General features: G+C 49.4%; 1 protein-coding gene across 4 annotated transcripts in view; it reads left to right on the top strand.

The window, feature by feature from the left end:
* Nucleotides 1-18643, top strand: part of GNG7 (G protein subunit gamma 7) — a 139983-nt gene that overhangs the window by 30439 nt on the left and 90901 nt on the right. For all 4 annotated transcript variants that reach the window (XM_088838856.1, XM_088838858.1, XM_088838857.1 and 1 more), the window contains exon 2: nt 14927-14988. The gene's annotated coding sequence lies outside the window, so the exon portion shown is untranslated. The remainder of the gene's footprint in view (nt 1-14926; nt 14989-18643) is intronic.

Below are 18643 nucleotides of genomic sequence, written 5' to 3'. Positions count from 1 at the left end.
GGAAAATGAGCTGGGGCAGCTGTATGTGTCCTTGCTCAGCACACTCTACCCTCCGGAGGCTGCAGGGCTGACCGTGCAGGCTCAGGGAGACATGGTTCTGTGAACCCCAGAGCTCAGAGCAGAGGCCTGGCTCCATCCCATGTGAGGGCAGGGTCAAGATGAGAGTACAACCCACATACCTCGGGAGACGGGCTGGCATGCTGCCTGCTGCCAGTCAACCCGACAGTCCTGCACACTATGATGACATGTGCTCCTCCCGCCAGGGCAGGACTGGCGGATGGGCAGGGGTCAGATCCCCTCCTGGCAGAGAAGCTGACGAGTCCAGGGACTGGCCTCCTCATCCTTTCACTGCCAGCGAGGCGGCCTCTGCTGTCTTCATTCCTCCAAAAAAGTCTTCGGTGAGCACTCAAGAGTCTGAAAAAACCATGCAGGGCTTTGAGGAGATGATGGAGGACCTCTGTAAGGAGCCAGTAAACTCTATGAAGGGCCAGCTGGTCCTTTGTAGGCATGAATGTCATATGTTGTTGTTCAGTTGATGAGTTGTGTCTGATTCTGTGACTCTATGAACTGCAGCATGCCAGGCTTCCCTGTCCTTCACCATCTCCATGAGTTTGCTCAAATTCATGTCCATTGAGTCAGTAATGCTATCTAACCATCTTACCCTCTGTCATCCCCTTCTCCTCCTGCCCTCAATCTTTCCTGGCATCAGGATCTTTTCCAATGAGTCAGCTCTTCACATCAGGTGGCCAAAGTATTGGAGCTTCAGCTTCAGCATCAGTCTTTCCAGTGAATATTCAGGGTTGATTTCCTTTAGGATTGACTGGTCTGATCTCTTTGCAGTCCAAGGGACTCTCAAGAGTCTTCTCTAACACCACAATTCAAAAGCATCAGTTCTTCAGTGCTCAGCCTTCTTTATCGTCCAATTCTCATATCCATACATGACTACTGGAAAAACCATAGCTTTGACTATACGGACCTTTGTCAGCAAAATGATATCTCTGCTTCTTAATATGCTGTCTAGGTTTGTCATAGCTTTCCTTCCAAGGAGCAAGCATCTTTTAATTTCATGTGAATGTCATAGCTGGTATAGAAATCAAAGGATGTGGCTGTGTTTCAACAAAACTTTATTTACAGACACAAGAGGTGGGCCAGATTTGGCCCTCAGATGCTGACAGGTCAGCACTGCTGCCCCCTTCCCAGGCAGAGGCCCCTCCTTGTTAAACATGGTATTGGCCACTCCTGACTACCCCTTCTCTGAGATATCCTCCTGGTGACCAAATGCTGGCTTTATCGCCTCTCTGAGACTCAGTTTCTCCATCTGTAGAATGAGGATAATTACACTCCTGTGGTCCTGTGTGTACATTGTTAGTTGTTGTAGATTATTGTAGGTCAACGTTTCTCCCCTAGGATGTCCTATCCCGGGGGACACTGTTTGGGACATCTGTGGTCATCAGGACTAGGGGTGCTCCTGGCATCATGGGAGCAGGATTCAGGGAGGCTGCTGCAAACCCCCCAGTGCCCAGGATGCCCCAACAGGGAATGACCTGGCCCTAAATATCTGCAGGGTGGAGAGGGAGAAACCCTGGTCTAGATGAAGGTGTCCAGTAAGTCAACTTACAAAGACCAGGATGCCATGTCACATCACCTGTTCGTTTGTCTGTCTTTGGACCACAGCTTCACCCTCACGTTCCAGAACTCTCCATCTGTAAAACCACCACCTTCCCCCAAGCCCAGGCTCTGGCTGTGCACTCAGCAGACATTGCTCTTGAGTATATGTACCTCATTGCCCCGATCCGCCTGGGACGTTCCAGACATTTCCTCCTGTGGAGCAGCTCCTGGGCTGGGGTCTACCCTGATTGTCTCGGGAACCACTCAGCCACCTGTCTTTTCTCCCCCTCCTCACTCCTCTCCTAGGAGCCAACTTCCCTGCAGATTAGCATATCCTGTTTTTAGCGTCTTTCTTCTCTGGGCTTTATATAACCCTGTCATTATCGGATGCTGTTCATGGAACTTAATGTTCCCTCAATCACATTTCAAAGCCTCCTCAAGCAGAAGTAGCTAATTGTCGTCACTCCCCTCTCTCCTTTTTCTTCTTAGATGAACTTTTCATTTCAGACTCGTTTTAGATTCACACGAAAATTGGGAAGATAGTGCAGATAGATCCCACGTACCCTGTCACCCCTGTTCTTCACATCTTACATCAAACCTGATACGTTCATCCCAATTAAGAAACCAACACTGATATTTTTAATTTTTGGAGTATAGTTGCTTTACAATGTTGTGTTAGTTTCTACTGTACAATAAAGTGAATCATATATATACATATATTCCCTCTTTTTTGGATTTCCTTCCCATTTAATTCATCACAGAGCATTGAGTAGAGGTCCCTTGGCTATACAGTAGGTTCCCAGGTGGCACAAAATCCGGCTACCTATGCAGGAGGTACAAGAGGCACAGGTTCCATCCCTGGTTCAGGAAGATCCGCTGAAGAAGGAATTGTCAACCCGCTCCAGTATTCTTGCCTCGAGAATCCCATGGACAGAGGAGCCTGGCGGGGTACGGTCCATGGGGTCGCAAAGAATTAGACACGACTGAGCACAGCACAGCAGAGCAGCAGGTTCTCATTACTTATCTATTTTAAACATAGTAATGTATATATGTCAATTCCAACATCCCAGTCCATTCCCGTCTGCCCCATTTCCCCCCTTGACGTCTGTGTCTCTATTTCTGCTTTGCAAATAGTGTCATTATTAACTAAAGTCCACACTTCATTTGGATTTCTTTAATTTTCCCCTGACACCCCTTTCTGCCCCAGGACACACACAGGTCCATAGGACACTGAGTTGTCACATCTACAGGTTTTCTCAGTCTCTCCGTCTGCAGAAACCATTTCTTCCTCTTGGGTTCTTCAGGGCTGTTGCCGGTGGCAGTTTTGCAGATGGTAAACTGCCCTGTCTAGAATGATTGGAAAATAGTTTGCTCACCAGGTCAAGATCTTTAAGATGCCTTTTGCAACCAAGGTTGATAAAGAGCTTCTATACTTGCTAACAGAGGTTGGCCCATGGATTTTTCCCAAGGTGTTGAGAAAGCATCAGCCCCTTCTCTGAATCTGAGGGAAGTGGTGTCTGTGTGGTGGCGAGGTTCTGTGTAATGGATGGCCTGGGGTGAGGGGCAGCTGGGGGCTTTCTGTGAGGACCCAGGATCTCATTTACCTTTGCACTGGTGCCTCCCTGTGAGGCCTGGTGCCATCTGCTCACAGACCGTCTTCCAGTCTGGGAGTCGAAAACTCCAGCCTCCAACCTCTGGGCTGGATCCAAGTCGCCTGGGTTAGTCAATTTCTTTTCTTTTGGCTGGACCTTGAGGCGTGTGGGATCTGAGTTCCCTGACCAGGGATCAAACCTGCACCCCCTGCATTGGAAGCATGTAATCTTAACCACTGAACTGCCAGAGAACTCCCCAAATCATGCAACATATGCAACTTTAGTTCTCCAGCCAGGGATCGAACCTGCATCCCCTGCTTTATTCACACAGAGCCTCGCCTACTGGTCCACGACTGGCTGGGTTCAGTAGTAGCGACAGTGACCAAAAACATTTGCCACCTGGTCCTTCACAGAGTCACTCTGCTGAGTCCTGGCCTTGTCAACAAAGCAGTTACTAGATGTTCTAGGATTGTGAAAAAGTTCCAATGATAAAGAAGTGATCCACTATGAACAATATGGCAGGACTGATTTATGCATTTGCTAGATATTCGCTTGTTTAATCCAAGAACCCCACCCGCTCAAGGGGTGCCATCCTCACCCCCACCTTGAAGATTTGGAGACAGGCCCTGGGGGAGTTAGTCAGTTTCGAAGTTGGGGTAGAATGAAACCATGCTGCCTGTCAGATTCGGGAATATCTGTCCCCACCCACCGCCTTCCGGGGGACGGACAGAAGCTATTTTAAGAGGAAAAAGAAATCTGTGCATACACATTTTTTTTTTTTAATTTGTCAATTTGATCCTCTTCCCAAGTCAGTTGCCTGTCCCTCCATACAGGACAGTGCCAGGAGTTGGGAGGTCTGATAATCAATGCCTGGCTCAGCAGGTGATCCTGTCCCCAAGGGGACACTAGTGATGTCTGGGCACATCTGTGTTTGCCACACTGTGGGGGCTTCTGACTTTGAGTGGATGGGGGCAGGGAGGTTGTTCCACACCGCACACCTCTCAGGACAGCCCTGCATGGAAGATGATGTGCCCAGTATCAGCAGGGCTGGCGACGGAGACCCTGTGTTCATTATTTGGAAAAATATTGAGTTTGGTCCCTGCTTACATCATGCTGTTGTTTAGTCACTAAGTCATGATTGACTCTTTTATGTGACCCCTTGGACTGTAGCCCTCCAGGCTCCTCCATCCATGGGATTTTCCAGGCAAGAATACAGGAGTGGGTTCCCATTTCCTTCTCCACCAGATCTTCCTAACCCAGGGATTGGACCCATGTCTCCTGCATTGGCAGGTGGGTTCTTTACCACTGAACCACCAGGGAAGCACTAGCAGAATAAACCTCCAGTGATTAGAGGGTAAAGCAGGGAAATGCTGTGATTTCTCTGGTGGTCCAGTGGTTAAGACACTGAGTTTCCAATGCAGGGGGCTCAGGTTTGATCCCTGATCGGGGAACCAAGATCCTACTAGCTGTGCAGCTTGGTCATAAACAGGAAAGTGGGGAGACCCCACCCAGTGTTAGGTGGAGGAGGGTTGAGAGACTCAGGACACAGAGCCGGGGTCAGCACCCTCCTCTCCCTACATCTGCTGGGCTTCTGGAGACCTTTAGCCCCTGAGTCAGCCCTCCTGGCCCTTTTGTCCCATTGGACTGGACTGTGCTGGCCCCTGACCTGGGTCAGTTTTAAGACTTTGAAGTGGCATGTCCAGCCCAGGCACTTCTCCAAGAGACTCCAAGGGCTCAGGTCTGGGAGCTCAAGCGGCAAGGCTCAGGGTGCCGTCCCCCACCCCAGGCTTCTCCTCCTGCCTCATTTGCAATCAGAGCTCCTCGGGGTGACACATTTAGATGGTTGCTGTGGTGATGAGTGAAGGCTGGGGTGATAACTGCAGTGCAGGTCTATATCAAGCCTCCAGCAAGGCAAGGTGTTCCTGCCACGCATTGATGGGGTGTCGTGTGGGGAGGGAAGGGGGCGCAGACATCCCTGGCCCACCTGCTTGGTTCCCAGGAGTGGGACCTATACCCCAAGCAGGGGGGCTTCCTGTTGCCAGATGCTGAGTCCCTGCTGTGCCTGTCCATGAGGGACGTGCTTAGAGCAGGGATCTCAGTGGGAGTGATCTTACCTCCCAGGGGATGCTGGACCATGTCTGGGGACATCTGTGCTTATCATAACTGGCAGGTGGCTCCTGGAATGAGGGGTGGGGCCAGAGAGAGTGTTCTACCCTCCACAGTGCCTGGAAGGACGCCCCCATCAATCAAGGAATGACCAGCCTCCACATCAGTAGCACTGAGGGCAAGACCCTGCTTTATTTTTTATTTATTTTTAAAAATATTTCTTGTTTGTTTTTTTTTTAATTTGGCTGCACCGGGTGTTAGTTGCAGTATGCAGAATCTTTAGTTGAAGCAGGTGGGATCTAGTTCCCTGACCAGGAATGGGGCCCCCTGCACTGGGAGCACAAAGTCTTAGCCGCTAGACCACCCGGGAAGGCCCAAGACCCTGCTTTAGAGGGAAGCAGATCAAAGTAGTGGACTTGTTTGGTCTCAGAACTAGGCGATGGTATCTCTTGATAATCTGTGAATCCCAGAGACTTCATTTTCTCATCCTAATTGTTCTACTGCTCCTCCCTTGTTGAATTTACCAAGTCCCTTTAGTCTGTCTCCCAGATGATCAGATCTATAGATGGGGGAAAAACCAGAAAGTGAAAAATCCAGTGCTGTTGGTTGCTTGCCATTAGAGAATTGTAGTGGTTGGAAAAGATAAAATAACGTGGAGCTGTCAGGTGGATCAGCCTGGATGACAGCTGTATTAGTTATCTCTTGCTGTGTAACAGATTACCCTGAAGACTTATTTTATTTTTTATTTTATTATATTTTATTTCATTATTTTGACTCTACTGGCTCTTCGTTTCAGTGCATGGGCTCTCTAGTTGTGGCTTGTGGGCTCAGTTGCAGTATGTGGGACCTAGTTCCCTGACCAGGGGTGGAACCTGGGCCCCCTGCATTGGGAGCACAGAGTCCTTGCCACTGGACCACCAGGGAAGTCCCTGAAAGCTTAGTGTAAACCACCAGTGTTCACTCTCTCACAGTTTCTGTGGGTTGGAAACTTGGAAACAGCTTCCCTTGGTGGTTCTGGCTCAAGGTCCCTCCGGAGGTTGTGGAGCACGTGTCAGCCCAGGGTCGCCTCATCTGAAGGCTCAGTGGGGTCAGAGGAGCTGCTTCCAGGATGGTGCCCTACATGGTCCCTGTCCACGGTGCTGCTTGAGCTTCCTCACTCCATGGTGGCTGGCTTGCTGTGCGCAGGCAGAAGCCACACATCTTTTATGACTGATCTCAGAAGTGACCTGCTGTCACTGCAGGTGATCACGCAGAGCCACCCTGACCCCAAGCGGGAGGAGAACTGACCCCGAGTGGCAAGTGGGAGGAGACAGCAGGTAGGGCATGAACTGACTCTCTGGAGGCTGGCGATGTTGGAAACGCTGCCACAGCAGGTGAAAGGAGCTCTGGAGATCAGGATGGGGGGCATTAAGTTACTTGCCCAGTGTCCCTTAAAAAAAGGTGTACCACTGCCACCAAAGGAGAAGTGCTCTGAGGAGTGACTGTTTTGGTGATTTCACCAGGAATTGGGGTCACAGTCCGTTCCCAGACAATCTAGGGAGAATTGCAGTTTCTGGAACCCTATTTGGGACACCTGTGCCCACTTACTTCAGCTGCTTTCACCCTCCACCCCACAAAGCTTTGATCTCAGAAACAGGGTGGAGGGACTTCCCTGGAGGTCTCGTGGCTGACTCCACACATCCAATGCAGGGGCCCAGGTTGGGGAACTAGATCCCATATGCTGAAACTTAAGACCCACTGCAGCCAAATATACAAAATATTAAAAAGAGAGGGAGATTCAAAAAGAATGGGTGGAGGACAGACTTCTTCTGTCTCATTTCTGCATTTGCATGCACCTTGGAGCAGAGGGAGGAAGAAGGACCTGGCCGATGCTGCACGCCAGGAGGTGGAAGGGATGGAATCTCTCCAGGCGAAGTGGCAATGGGGATGGTGAGGGTGGGAATGGTGAATGGGCGGGAAGGAAAGAGGTTGCCTCCTGTCCTCAAAATCTGCAGAAATCGGCTCAGCACCAGCCAGAATATGCTTTCCACTGGCCAAATGGGATTTGGGAGTAATCCCAGGGCACATTCGATTAGGCTCTTGTCTGATCCGCCGATAAGTCCGCCCTGGTCCCCTGGCCTGGGGACGGCTTCGGAGTAGGTTAATCCAGGCTGGAGGGGTCAGGAGGTCTTGATCTGGGCAGTGTGATCCTGTTATGATACTGGCAGAGGCCTTGGGAGAAATCCACTTGGCAGGACTGACCAGCTTGTGTCTGGGTCTTGGTTCACAACAGCCTGACCCACCTGCTGGTCACGTGTGTGTGGAGCCTTCACCTGGGCTACGATGGCCTCACTCTTTCCTCTCTCCTTCCTTCTTTCTTTTCCTCTTCAGAATTCCTGGTTCTCAGTATAACTCTCCCAATTCATCCCACTTTTTTTCTTCTTCTTTTTTAAAAATTTTATTTATTTACTTTTGGATGCGCTGGTTCTTCATTGCTTTGCGAGGGCTTTCTCTAGTTGCAGTGAGCAGGGGTTACACTCTAGTTGTGGTGCACAGGCTTCTTGTTGCAGGGCATGGGCTTTAGGGTGTGTGGGCTTCAGTAGTTGCAGCACATGGGCTCATGGTTAGTGAGCTCTAGAGTGCAGACTCAGTAGTTGTGGTTCATGGGCTTAGTTGCTCCTTGCCGTGTGGAATCTTCCCAGACCAGAGATGGAACCTGAGTCCCCTGCATTGGTAGGTGGATTCTCAACCACTGGACCACCAGGGAAGTCCAATTCACCCAGCTTTTAATAGGCTGATTTTTAGAGTACTTTAGGGTTACAGAAAAATTGAGCAGAAAGTACAGGGAGTTCCTATATACCCACTCCACACACAGGCACACACATCCATACATACACTTTTCTCTATTATTACCATCCTGCATTAGTGTAACTCAGTTATACTTGATGAGCCAAATCCATATATTGTTACTTTAAAAAAATATTTATATACTATTTATTTGGCTACACCAAGTCTTAATTGCAGCACATGGGATCTAGTTACCTGACCAGGGATGGAACCTGGGCCCCCTGCATTGGGAGCACAGTTTTAGCCACTGGACCACCAGAAAAGTCCCCATATGTTGTTACTAACTAAAGTCCACAGTTGATGTCTGAGTCTAGTCTTGGTGCTATGTGTTCTGTGAGTTCAGACAAATGTATCCATTATGAGTCATTTCACTGCCTCTGGGCCCTACCTGTTTATTCCTCCTCCCCACAACCCCCAAAACCCCTGATCCTTCTAGTCTCTAGAGTCCTGCCTTTTCAAGAATGTCCCACAGTTAGAATCACAGTGTATAGTCTTTTCAATCTTTTAACGAATTAATCAGCTTTTTTGGCTGCACTGTGGGATTGACCAGGGATTGAACCTGAGTCCCCGTGCATTGAGAGCACCGAGTCTTAACCACTGGACCGCCAGGGGAGGCCAGTGTGTGGCCTTTTCTACTGGCTTCTTTCACTTGGTGACTTGTATCTGAGGTTCCTCAGTGTCTTTCCCTGCTTCATAGCTCATTTCTTTTTTAGCACTGAGTAATGTATGTATGGATGTGAGAGTTGGACTGTGAAGAAAGCTGATCGCCGAAGAATTGATGCTTTTGAACTGTGGTGTTGGAGAAGACTCTTTCTTGAGAGTCCCTTATACTGCAAGGAGATCCAACCAGTCCATTCTAAAGGAGATCAATCCTGGATGTTCATTGGAGGGACTGATGCTAAAGCTGAAACTGCAATACTTTGGCCACCTCATGCGGCGAGTTGACTCACTGGAAAAGACTCTGATGCTGGGAAAGGTTGGGGGCGGGAGGAGAAGGGGACGACAGAGAATGAGATGGCTGGATGGCATCACCGACTCTGTGGACATGAGTTTGAGTGAACTCCGGGAGTTGGTGAGGGACAGGGAGGCCTGGCGTGCTGTGATTCATGGGGTCGCGGAGAGTCAGACACGACTGAGCGACTGAACTGAACTGAACTGAATATTCCTTTGCATGTAGGTCCTCTTTTGTGTGTATATTCTTAATAGTGAGCACCCACAAACTCACCACTGAGCACAAAAACCAGAGCCTCACCAGTTCTCTTCTGTTTCTGAGACCCTCCCCACCCAACCCACCCACTGGCTCTGGTCTCCAAGACAGCCGAGGTGGAATATCATGTCACATTTCCTGTCTTTTGTTTAATTCTGTCTTGTTTACATGTACTCCTTAACAGCATACTTTGAGTAGATTTTTACTCCTAAAAATCTATTTTAGAAAGTTAAGTTGTTTTTAACGTTATAAATAGGATATCATGCTACATTGTACTCTCTTGGGATCTGCTCTTAAATGCAAAATTCCAGGGCTCGATTCACTTATGTTGTCAGGTATTACCGTATGCAGTTGGCAGAATAATGGCCCCCCAAAGATGTCCCCAAAACCTGTGTGTCACTGTACGTGGTAAAAGTATTCTGCAGATGGGAAGAAGTTAAGGCCCCTAGGATGGGGTCAACCCTGGATCCTCTGGGAGGGCCCAGTGTTATCACAGGGTCCTTATAAGAGGGAGGGGGAGGGTCAGAGGCAGAGAGACGGAAGATGCTGGGCCGCTGGCTGTGAGGATGGAGGGAGGGGCCGTGAGCCAGGGATGCGGTGCCTCTAGAAGCTGGAAAAGGCAGGAGCTTGTGCTTCCCTGGAGCCTCCGAATAGACTAGCCCTGCCCATGCCTGGATTTAGCCCCATAAGGCCCGGCCCGTGTTGGAGTCCTGACCGTAGGGCTGTGAGATGAGGGCTCAGCCAGGCTGAGGGTGCTATGTCCTGGCTCCGACCATCCCACTCCTGCTTGGCATTGCATGTCAGGCCTCCTGCCCCTGGACACCAAGCCATTCCAATCCTCTTCCACATGATGGTCAGGGAACATGTTACCTAGGGTGGGCCTCTCCCAGCACCACACAACTCTGTGTGGGGCCAGCACCCTCTCCCCAGACCCACCAGGCTCCTCAGGCTGTGCCCTTGGTACCAACTGGATTGTGCAGAATCCCCAGAACTAGCGAGATCCCACCGTGGGCCGGCTCGGTGATGGTGGCATGGACTGCGTGGTGAGCAGAGCACCCACGGCTCCTGCAGTCTAGGATCTCGCGTCTCCCTGGGAGCCTCAGCTTTGAACCATGTGATGCTGATGAGCGCGACAAAGGTGTCTTGGGATTAGTGTGATGGTTGCAGAACCTGTGATTCTCCTGAAAGCCATCAAACTGGACATTTTATAGTAGGTGAATTCTATCTTAATTTTTTAAAAAGAATAAAAAAAGGAAAGCATGTGGGTGAGGTGGGGCTCACAGATTGTAAAAAATTTTACCTGGGGGACTTCCCTGGTGGTCTAGTGGTTAGGATTCCATGCTTCCAAGGCAAGAAGCACAAGTTCGATTCCTGGTGGGGCACTGAGATCTGAAAGCCATGTGCTGCGGTCAGAAAAAAAAATGTGCCGCCCACGACAAGAGTATGCATTTGTCCTATCCTCTTGGGTCCCTGATTGCAACTGTTGTGAGCTTGGCCTCTTTCCTTGCAGTGAAGTCACTTGTTGGCAGTTCCAAGGGCAGGTGTGTGTGGGGTCAGCAGGCCCAGCTTCTTACAGTCCCTGCACCCCAGGTCTCTGTTGTCACTGTTTTGAAATTTGTCATAATTTTTGAACAAGAGGTCCCACAGTCACATTTTCCACCAGGTCTTCAGATTAAAAGATGAAAATTGAAAGATACTTGCTCCTTGGAAGAAAAGCTATGACAAACCTAAATATCATATTAAAAAGCAGAGACATCACTTAGTCAACAAAAGTCCATATAGTCAAAGCTATGGTTTATCCAGTAGTCATGTATGGATGTGAGAGTTGGACCATAAAGAAGGCTGGGTGCCAAAGAATTAATGCTTTCAAATTGTGGTGCTGGAGAAGACTCTTGAGAGTCCTTTGGACTGCAAGGAGATCCAACCAGTCAATCCTAAAGGAAATCAACCCTGAATTTTCATTGGAAGGACTAATACTGAAGCTGAAGCTCCAATACTTTGGCCACTTGATGCAAACAGCTGACTCATTAGAAAAGACCCTGATTCTGGGAAAGATTGAGGGCAGGAGGAAAAGGGGATGACAGGGAATGAGATGGTTGGATGGTATCACTATCTCAATTGACATGAGTTTGAGCAAACTCAGGGAGATAGTGAAGGATGGGGAAGCCTGGCAGACTGCAATTCATGGGGTCACAAAGAGTCAGATACAACTTAGTGACTGAATAACAATTGCAGATTCTATAGGAGATCCTCCTCATGGCCCCACCTCCACAATTCATGGGGGCCTCTCATGGGGGCTTGGAGTTCACCCTGGCGGGAAGGTGAAAGCCCAGCGCTTTTGTCGGTGAAGGTCACGGGCACAGCCTGGCTCCAGCTGGTGCACCTCGCAGCCTGCTGTCTGTGCGCCCTGGGGATGAATTTTGTCCTCACTGCTCTCTGCTCTAGTCTAAGCCGGTCTGGGCTGAGCAAAGCCAGGGTGGGGGGTTCTGTGGGGCTCATCTCCCTGCCCAAGTCCAGCTTCAAGGGCTAGAGGACAGCCCACAGCTGGCGTTAAAGGGCTGGGGATGGGAGCATTGGCAGATGGTAGATGTGAGGGCAGAGAAAGATGCCATCTCTGCAGTGATTCATAAGCTACCCGTGTTCACAGCAGTGTGATTCACAGGAGCCAGAAGTGGAAACAACCTGAACATCCATCAGGGGACTATGGATAAACACAGGGTCCCTCCACACACTGGAGCATCACTCAGCCACACAAAAGAGAGATGCCCCCACACTGGCTCCCATGTGGACAGACCCTGAGAACATGATGCTCATGAGAGAAGCAGACGCAGAGGGACACACAGGGTGTGATTCCACTGATGGGAAACGTCCAGAACAGGCCGATCCACAGACACAGACAGTGGGTTCCTGGTTGTCAGGGGCTGGGGAGCAGGGGAGTGACTGCTGATGGGGACAGGGCTTCTTTTGGGGTAAGGAAAATGTTCAAAAATTGGTTGTGGTAACGGTTACACAATTTTGTGAATGTACAAAAAGACCACTGAATTGTGCATTTTGAATAAGCAAATTGTGTGGCATGAGAATTGTATCTCAGTAAGACTTAAAAAAAAAAAAATGGTGCCTAGTTTATCAGTCACTCTCTCCAGTTTGGATGATGTTCCCGAATTGTGTAAGGAGCGGCCATCAGGGAGCTTGGTGAAGACTGTTCCCTTGCACCCTTCTGTACTAGTTTTGCAACTTCTCATGAGCCTTTAATTGATTCAAAATTGAAATGAATCAGACGTGTAGATGGTCCCTTCAAGGTTGAGGCACATCTTGGCCTCGGGTCTGTGGGCACGTTGCTCCAGCCCTCTCATCTCTCATCCCTGTGGGCCACTGTGGTCTACGCTGTCTAGGGTGCCTCTCTGGCCTCAGTGGCCAGAGAAGCTCCAATCCTAAACTGTTGGGCCGGGTAGAGCAGATGCTGCTATTGGGTGAGTTTCTATTAGAGCTGCTTCTAGAGCCCAGAGGGTGTTCCTGAGGCTGCAGCACCACCTGCAGGTGATGGTGGGGACGTCGTTCTCCATCCTGGCCTCTAATTGACAACCAGTTAGACAGAGGGCAGGAGGAGAAGCGGGCAACAGAGGGTGAGATGGTTGGTTGGCACAGCTGACTCGATGGACATGAGTTTAAGCAAGCTCTGGGACATAGTGAAAGACAGGGAAGCCTGGCATGCTGCAGTCCATAGTGTTGCAAAGAGTCGGACCCAACAGCGACTAAACAACAAAGAAACAATATAGCATTTACATTTTTTAATTTAATTTTTATTTTATATTGGGGTATAGTTGGTGTACAATGTTGTGTTAGTTTCAAGTGTATAGCAAGGTTGTTCAGTTATACATATACATGTATTCATTCTATCTCAGTTTTTTTCCCCATATAGGTTGTTACAGAGTACCGAGTAGAGTTCCCTACTATATACAGTAGGTCTTTGTTGATTATTTTATATATAGTAGTCTATATATGTTAATTGCAAACTGAATTTATTCCTCCTCCCCAAACCGAAAATTTGTTTTTGAAGTCTATGAGTCTGTTTGTGTTCTATAAATAAGTCCATTGTATAATTTTTTAGATTCCACATATAAGTGATATCATGGTATTTGTCTTTATGATTCTTCACTTACTATGATAATCTCTAGGTCCATCCATGTTGCTGCAGATGGCATTATTTCATTCTTTTTTATGGCTTAGTAGTATTTTGTTGTGTGTGTATATATATAGGGGCTTCCCTGGTGGCTCAGATGGTAAAGAATCTGCCTACAATGCAGGAGACTCAGGTTCGGCCCCTGGATGGGGAAGATCCCCTGGAGGAGTAAATGGCAACCCACCCCAGTATTCTTGCCTGGAGAATTCCATGGATAGAGGAGCCTGGCGGGCTACAGTCCAAGGGGTTACAAAGAGTCGGACATGACTGAATGACCAACACTTTGTGTATATGTACATATCTTATGTTCTTTATCAGATACACCATATCTTCTTTATCAGTTCATCTATTGACGAACTTTTAAGTTGTTTCCATGTCCTAGATATTGTAAACAGTGCTGCTATGAACATTGAGGTGCATGAATCTTTTCCAACTAGAGTTTCTCCAGATATGTGCCCAGGATTGGGAGTGCTGGATCCTGTGGCAGCTCTATTTTTAGTTGTTTGAGAAATCTCCACACTGTTCTCCATAGTGGCTATACCAGTTTACATTTCCACCAACAGTGTAGGAGGGTTCCTTAAATTTTTATGTATTTAAAACTTCATTTATTTTGGGGGAACACTACGTAGCTTGTGGGATCTTATTTCCTCAACCAAGGATTGAACCCACGCCCCCTGTGGTGGAAGCTTGAAGTCCTAACCACTGGACCATCAGGGAAGTCCCTCTCTAAATTTTTAAACTGAAGTTTTTAAAAAAGTTTTTTAGAATAATTTTAGATTTTCAGAGGTATTTCAAATTACCCATCACCTAATTTCTCCCAATGACCGGGTCATTCATAAGCATAGTGTGTTTGTGATAACCAAGAGGTGGACATGGATATATTTCTGCCACCTCGATCCACTCTTTATTCAGATTTCACTAGTTTTCCCTAATGTCCTTTTTCTGCCTCAGGCCCCCACCTTGCATTTAGTTGGTCACATGCCTCAGGCAAACCTGGGCGAGCTGCATACTCGATGGCAGGGGTTGACTCAGTCCTCTTGCCTTCCTCCCAGGAGACCATGGGGGTCCAATGATGCGGGTGAACATCTATAAACTATAAAAGGTCATATTAACATCCAGTCCTTTCATCCAGTTCAGTTTCGGAACACGTGGAAACTTCATCACGGATACCACCACAGATCACTAGCAAACCTTTCTGGCAAATCGCCCTGTTATTCTCATCTCTCTGCATTCTGAAGCGTCCTGTCTGTACCATCCCCAATGTCTGGCAGAGTGATCAGAAGGCAGCCCTTCCACGCTCCCCACCCACAGCCAAAGGGTTTTTCTGTTTCATCATAGTACCGCTGACCCCCATGTGGCAGTTAAGGCCAAATCAGGCCCAGCTAACATGGTTTGTTTTTCTTCCAGGGAGCGGACACTGGGTTTCTGAACCTCGTCGCTGAAGACAGCTAGGACTTGAGCAGGCACAGGTTGGTGTCATGAGGTTTTTCTTTACTCTCTGTTTAGAGTTCACTCAGGTGTTTGGTTGGCTGTTCGGAGCCAGGATGAGTTAAGAGGCGTCCTCCGTGCACTCCTGCATCTTCTCAGCTTTGCTCACTTCTGGGGTTTGTCTCACCTGCCAAGAGCCCATGGGAGCCACAGGGAATGTCTTCCATCCAGGCTCCCGGGGGCAGGGGGGCAGACATAGGGCTGGCAGGTTGGGTCCTAGAGCACCCGGGATGGGCACATGCCCATAGTGGCACCTGCTTCCCAGCTCTTAGCTCCCTCCTTAAAAGGCTTGATTAGGGTCTGCGGCACTTCATCCTGATTCCCATGTGCATGGGGGGTGACCCATCAATGCCGTTCACTCAGAGCAGAGCTCAGTCATGGGACTGAACAAATATCTGAACCCTATTACTCCCCTGGTGGGACAGCAGATTGAGAAATGTACCAGAGACCTCAGGAAGAGTTAACTCAGGAGCGAAATACAGCTCAGTCCTGATCTCTCAACTGTTATGCATTTGCTTGTCTCTGGTTTTATTCCCATGAGGACTTTGAGTGACATTTGTGACGTAGGAAGAGGAAACAGCATGGGGATGAATGAGGTGGCTCCTTGGCATCCGGGAGTGCCTCGCCCAGTCCATTTACTCTAAGTGTCTGGCGGGGACCAGCTGTCTTTAGAATCAACTTCCGGTTTCTAGCAAAAGTTCTGATGGATTTTTGATTCAGGCTGTGTTCCATTTAGCAATAAATTTGAGGGAGATCTGATGTCTTTATAACATTTATTTTCATCTAGTGCGTGTGTGTGTAAAATAAAAAATGTTAGACAAGAAGGCAGACCCCAAAGACAACATATCGTATAATTCCATTTAGATGAAGTCAGCACAAAATGTGAATCTGTTGGAACAGAAAGGTGACTTGGGCTTGCCAGGGCCTGGGGTGGGAATGGGGTGAACTGTGTTTGGGTGCCAGACACATCTTACAGTGCTGAGGGGAGGGTCCAGAACTGTGGGGCCGGGATGTCAAGCAGCTTGGTGAACTGACTAAGAATCTTCGAGTTGTGTGCTGCCAACCAGCTGATTGTATGACGTGTAAAGCGAGCCTCAGTGAAGCTAAAATATATATTTTATCTCAGCCCGGGAGGGAAGCTGTGCCCACAGACAGAGACCAGGACTGAGATTGGAGCCCTGTGGTCCATCTGGCTTGTTTGTGCTCCTTGAAGGTCCCAAACAGGTTCAGTGTTAGCTCTGTGTCACAAAGTCGCCAAGCAGGAGGGGAGTTTGGAGAACCACCTGGGGCCGGGCGAGGTCACATAGAGTGTGCGTGTCATCACAGCATGATAAGTGAGCCCACTCAACCCTTCTCCGGCGTGTTAATGTCTGACCAACTGATCGTAAAAAGAAACTGAATGGACAAAGGAGAGACAGCACACCCCAAACCCCACCCCCAGCGGGGACCACTGCTCACCCCTCAGTGAACACCCTCCCGAATCTCTCTGAACTCCATTCACTCAGGGGTTTCAGGTGAGAAGGGTTTTCTCTTTGTTGTGTTCTGGGGTGAGTGTCCTTGTGCAAACTTTGTTCATCCTTGGTTGGTTGGTGTTTGGGGTGAATTCCTGGGAGTAAGTTTGCCTTGCCTGTGACTTTAAGTCGGGGTGTTTTCATTTTTGTTTTGACCTTTAGCCACAAAGAAATACACCATTTTCCATCCCAGGATGTGTCTCACCACCCTCTCAAGTGCAGTTTTATGTCCTGGCCAAGCCAACAAGCCAGGACCATTTTAGTTGCTGTGTCCAGGCCTCTTCTTTATGAGCTCAGCTGTTCTCTAAGGCAAACGGCCCGTTTGCATCCTTTCTGTTAGGGTTTCTGTCCTGTGCTGTATTTAGTCACTCAGTTGTGTCCAGCTCTTTGCAACCCCATGGACTGCAGCCCACCAGGCTTCTCTGTACATGAGGATTCTCCAAGCAAGATTACTGGAGTGGGTTGCTATGCCTTCCTCCGGGGGAATCTTCTCAACCCGGGAATCAAACCCAGGTCTCCCTCATTGCAGGAGGATTCTTTACCAACTGAGCCACTAGGGAAGCCCTGGTAATGTTTCAATTCTCCCTATTTCTCTGTCTGGACACAGTCCACTGCGAGTGTTTTTTGGAGCGTGTTTCTGAACTCTGCTTATGGTGCATTTTTGTCATCAGAGATCTGAAACTTTGAGCAGACCTGTCTTCTTTATTTTGTGTGGTTGTCTAACACGTCAAGATTATAAAAACACAATCCACCTGCATTTTGTTTTGGATGGCATATTCTGCACTTCAGTCCTTGAGCCATCTGAAATTCAGCTGTGCTAGGTCTCACCTGGGGGGAGTGATTCTGACCCCCCTGCTCCCCTTTCAGGGGACACAGGTCCATGTTGGGGGACATCTGAGGTTGTCACACTGGGGGGGGGGTGCTCCTGGCAACGAGAAGGTGAGGCTAGGAAGGTTGCTCCACACACCACAGGGCCCATGATGGCCGAGGGTGACCAGCTGACTTGTCATCAGTGCCCGGTGGACACTGCTGGGAGAGACAGAAAACACTCCTGAGCTGGTACACATGGCCAGCCTTGCAGTGGTTCTCTGTTCCAAGGGATCCTGCTGTCCTACAGGTGGGCGGAATCAAGGCTTTTCCTGATTACTTGTTAGTTTCATAGTCACTAGGAGCACTTCCTGTTTGCCAGGCCCCTCACATCCAAGGTCCCTGCAGTATGGGGGGTACAGACAGTGGACTCTCCCATTTCTGGGCCACTGCCTGTCCAGGGGAGACAGTGTCGCCGAGCAAGGGCCACACTGTCCATCCTGGTGATGGCACCTTGATCCACTGTGCTGAATGTCTGCAGAGGCCAGGACTAAAAGTGGGACCTGGAGTCTGGGGCTCCAGAGGAGGGGTCTGGGGCTGGGGCAATACCCAGAGTGCTGGGATTCCCACTGGTGGCCACTAGGGGGCAGTGAAGGTCCATGAGGTCTCCAGCGCAACTAGCAGGGATGGATGTGAAGAGGGTGCAGAGGTGCAAGTGAGCACCCAGCCTCTTCAGTCAACCCCTTGGCCCTCGTGGAGCCCTGTGACCCTCTGTCTACATGTTCCAGGACATTCTGGTTCAGCTCCCAGGGTCCACCATCACTCTTTCCTGGGGGCCTCCGCGTCACAGACCTGGAGCCTCTGTGAGTTCATTGGATGTAAGAGGAATGTAGAAAGCACAGACTCTGTGATCTTGGAGAGCTCAGGATCCCTGCACCCCCCCAACTCTCCCGGCCCTGGCACACCCCAGTGGCTGGAGCAGAGCTGGGACCAGAGAAGGAAGGCCAGAGGGTGGGGGTGGGCAACCCTACTGGGACGACTGGATCTTGCTTCTGGGACTCCCCCTTTGTCGCCTGGAACCAGCCAGTGGCTCTGACCCTGGGCAGGAGCAAGGGGGAGGGGGTTCTCCCCAGGCCAGTTTCTCGAAACACCTCCTTTGGGACTCAACTTAAATGCCAGAGACCCTCAAAGCCCCCTCAGGTCTCCTGGCTGTGGAATCTGCCCAGTGTCTCCTGAGGCACCCTTGGGTGGGCAGTGAATGCTCGGCCTGGCCAGATGTGGTGACCCTCCCCAGAATGTTCTCCATTCCCTCAGCAAG

Source organism: Moschus berezovskii, chromosome 8 (genome assembly GCF_049115385.1).
Source record: "Moschus berezovskii isolate FMDL1 chromosome 8, NW_MosBer_1.0, whole genome shotgun sequence".
NCBI lineage: Eukaryota > Metazoa > Chordata > Mammalia > Artiodactyla > Moschidae > Moschus > Moschus berezovskii.
Note: the sequence above shows the minus strand (reverse complement) of the source record. Positions and strands in the feature narration are given on the sequence as shown.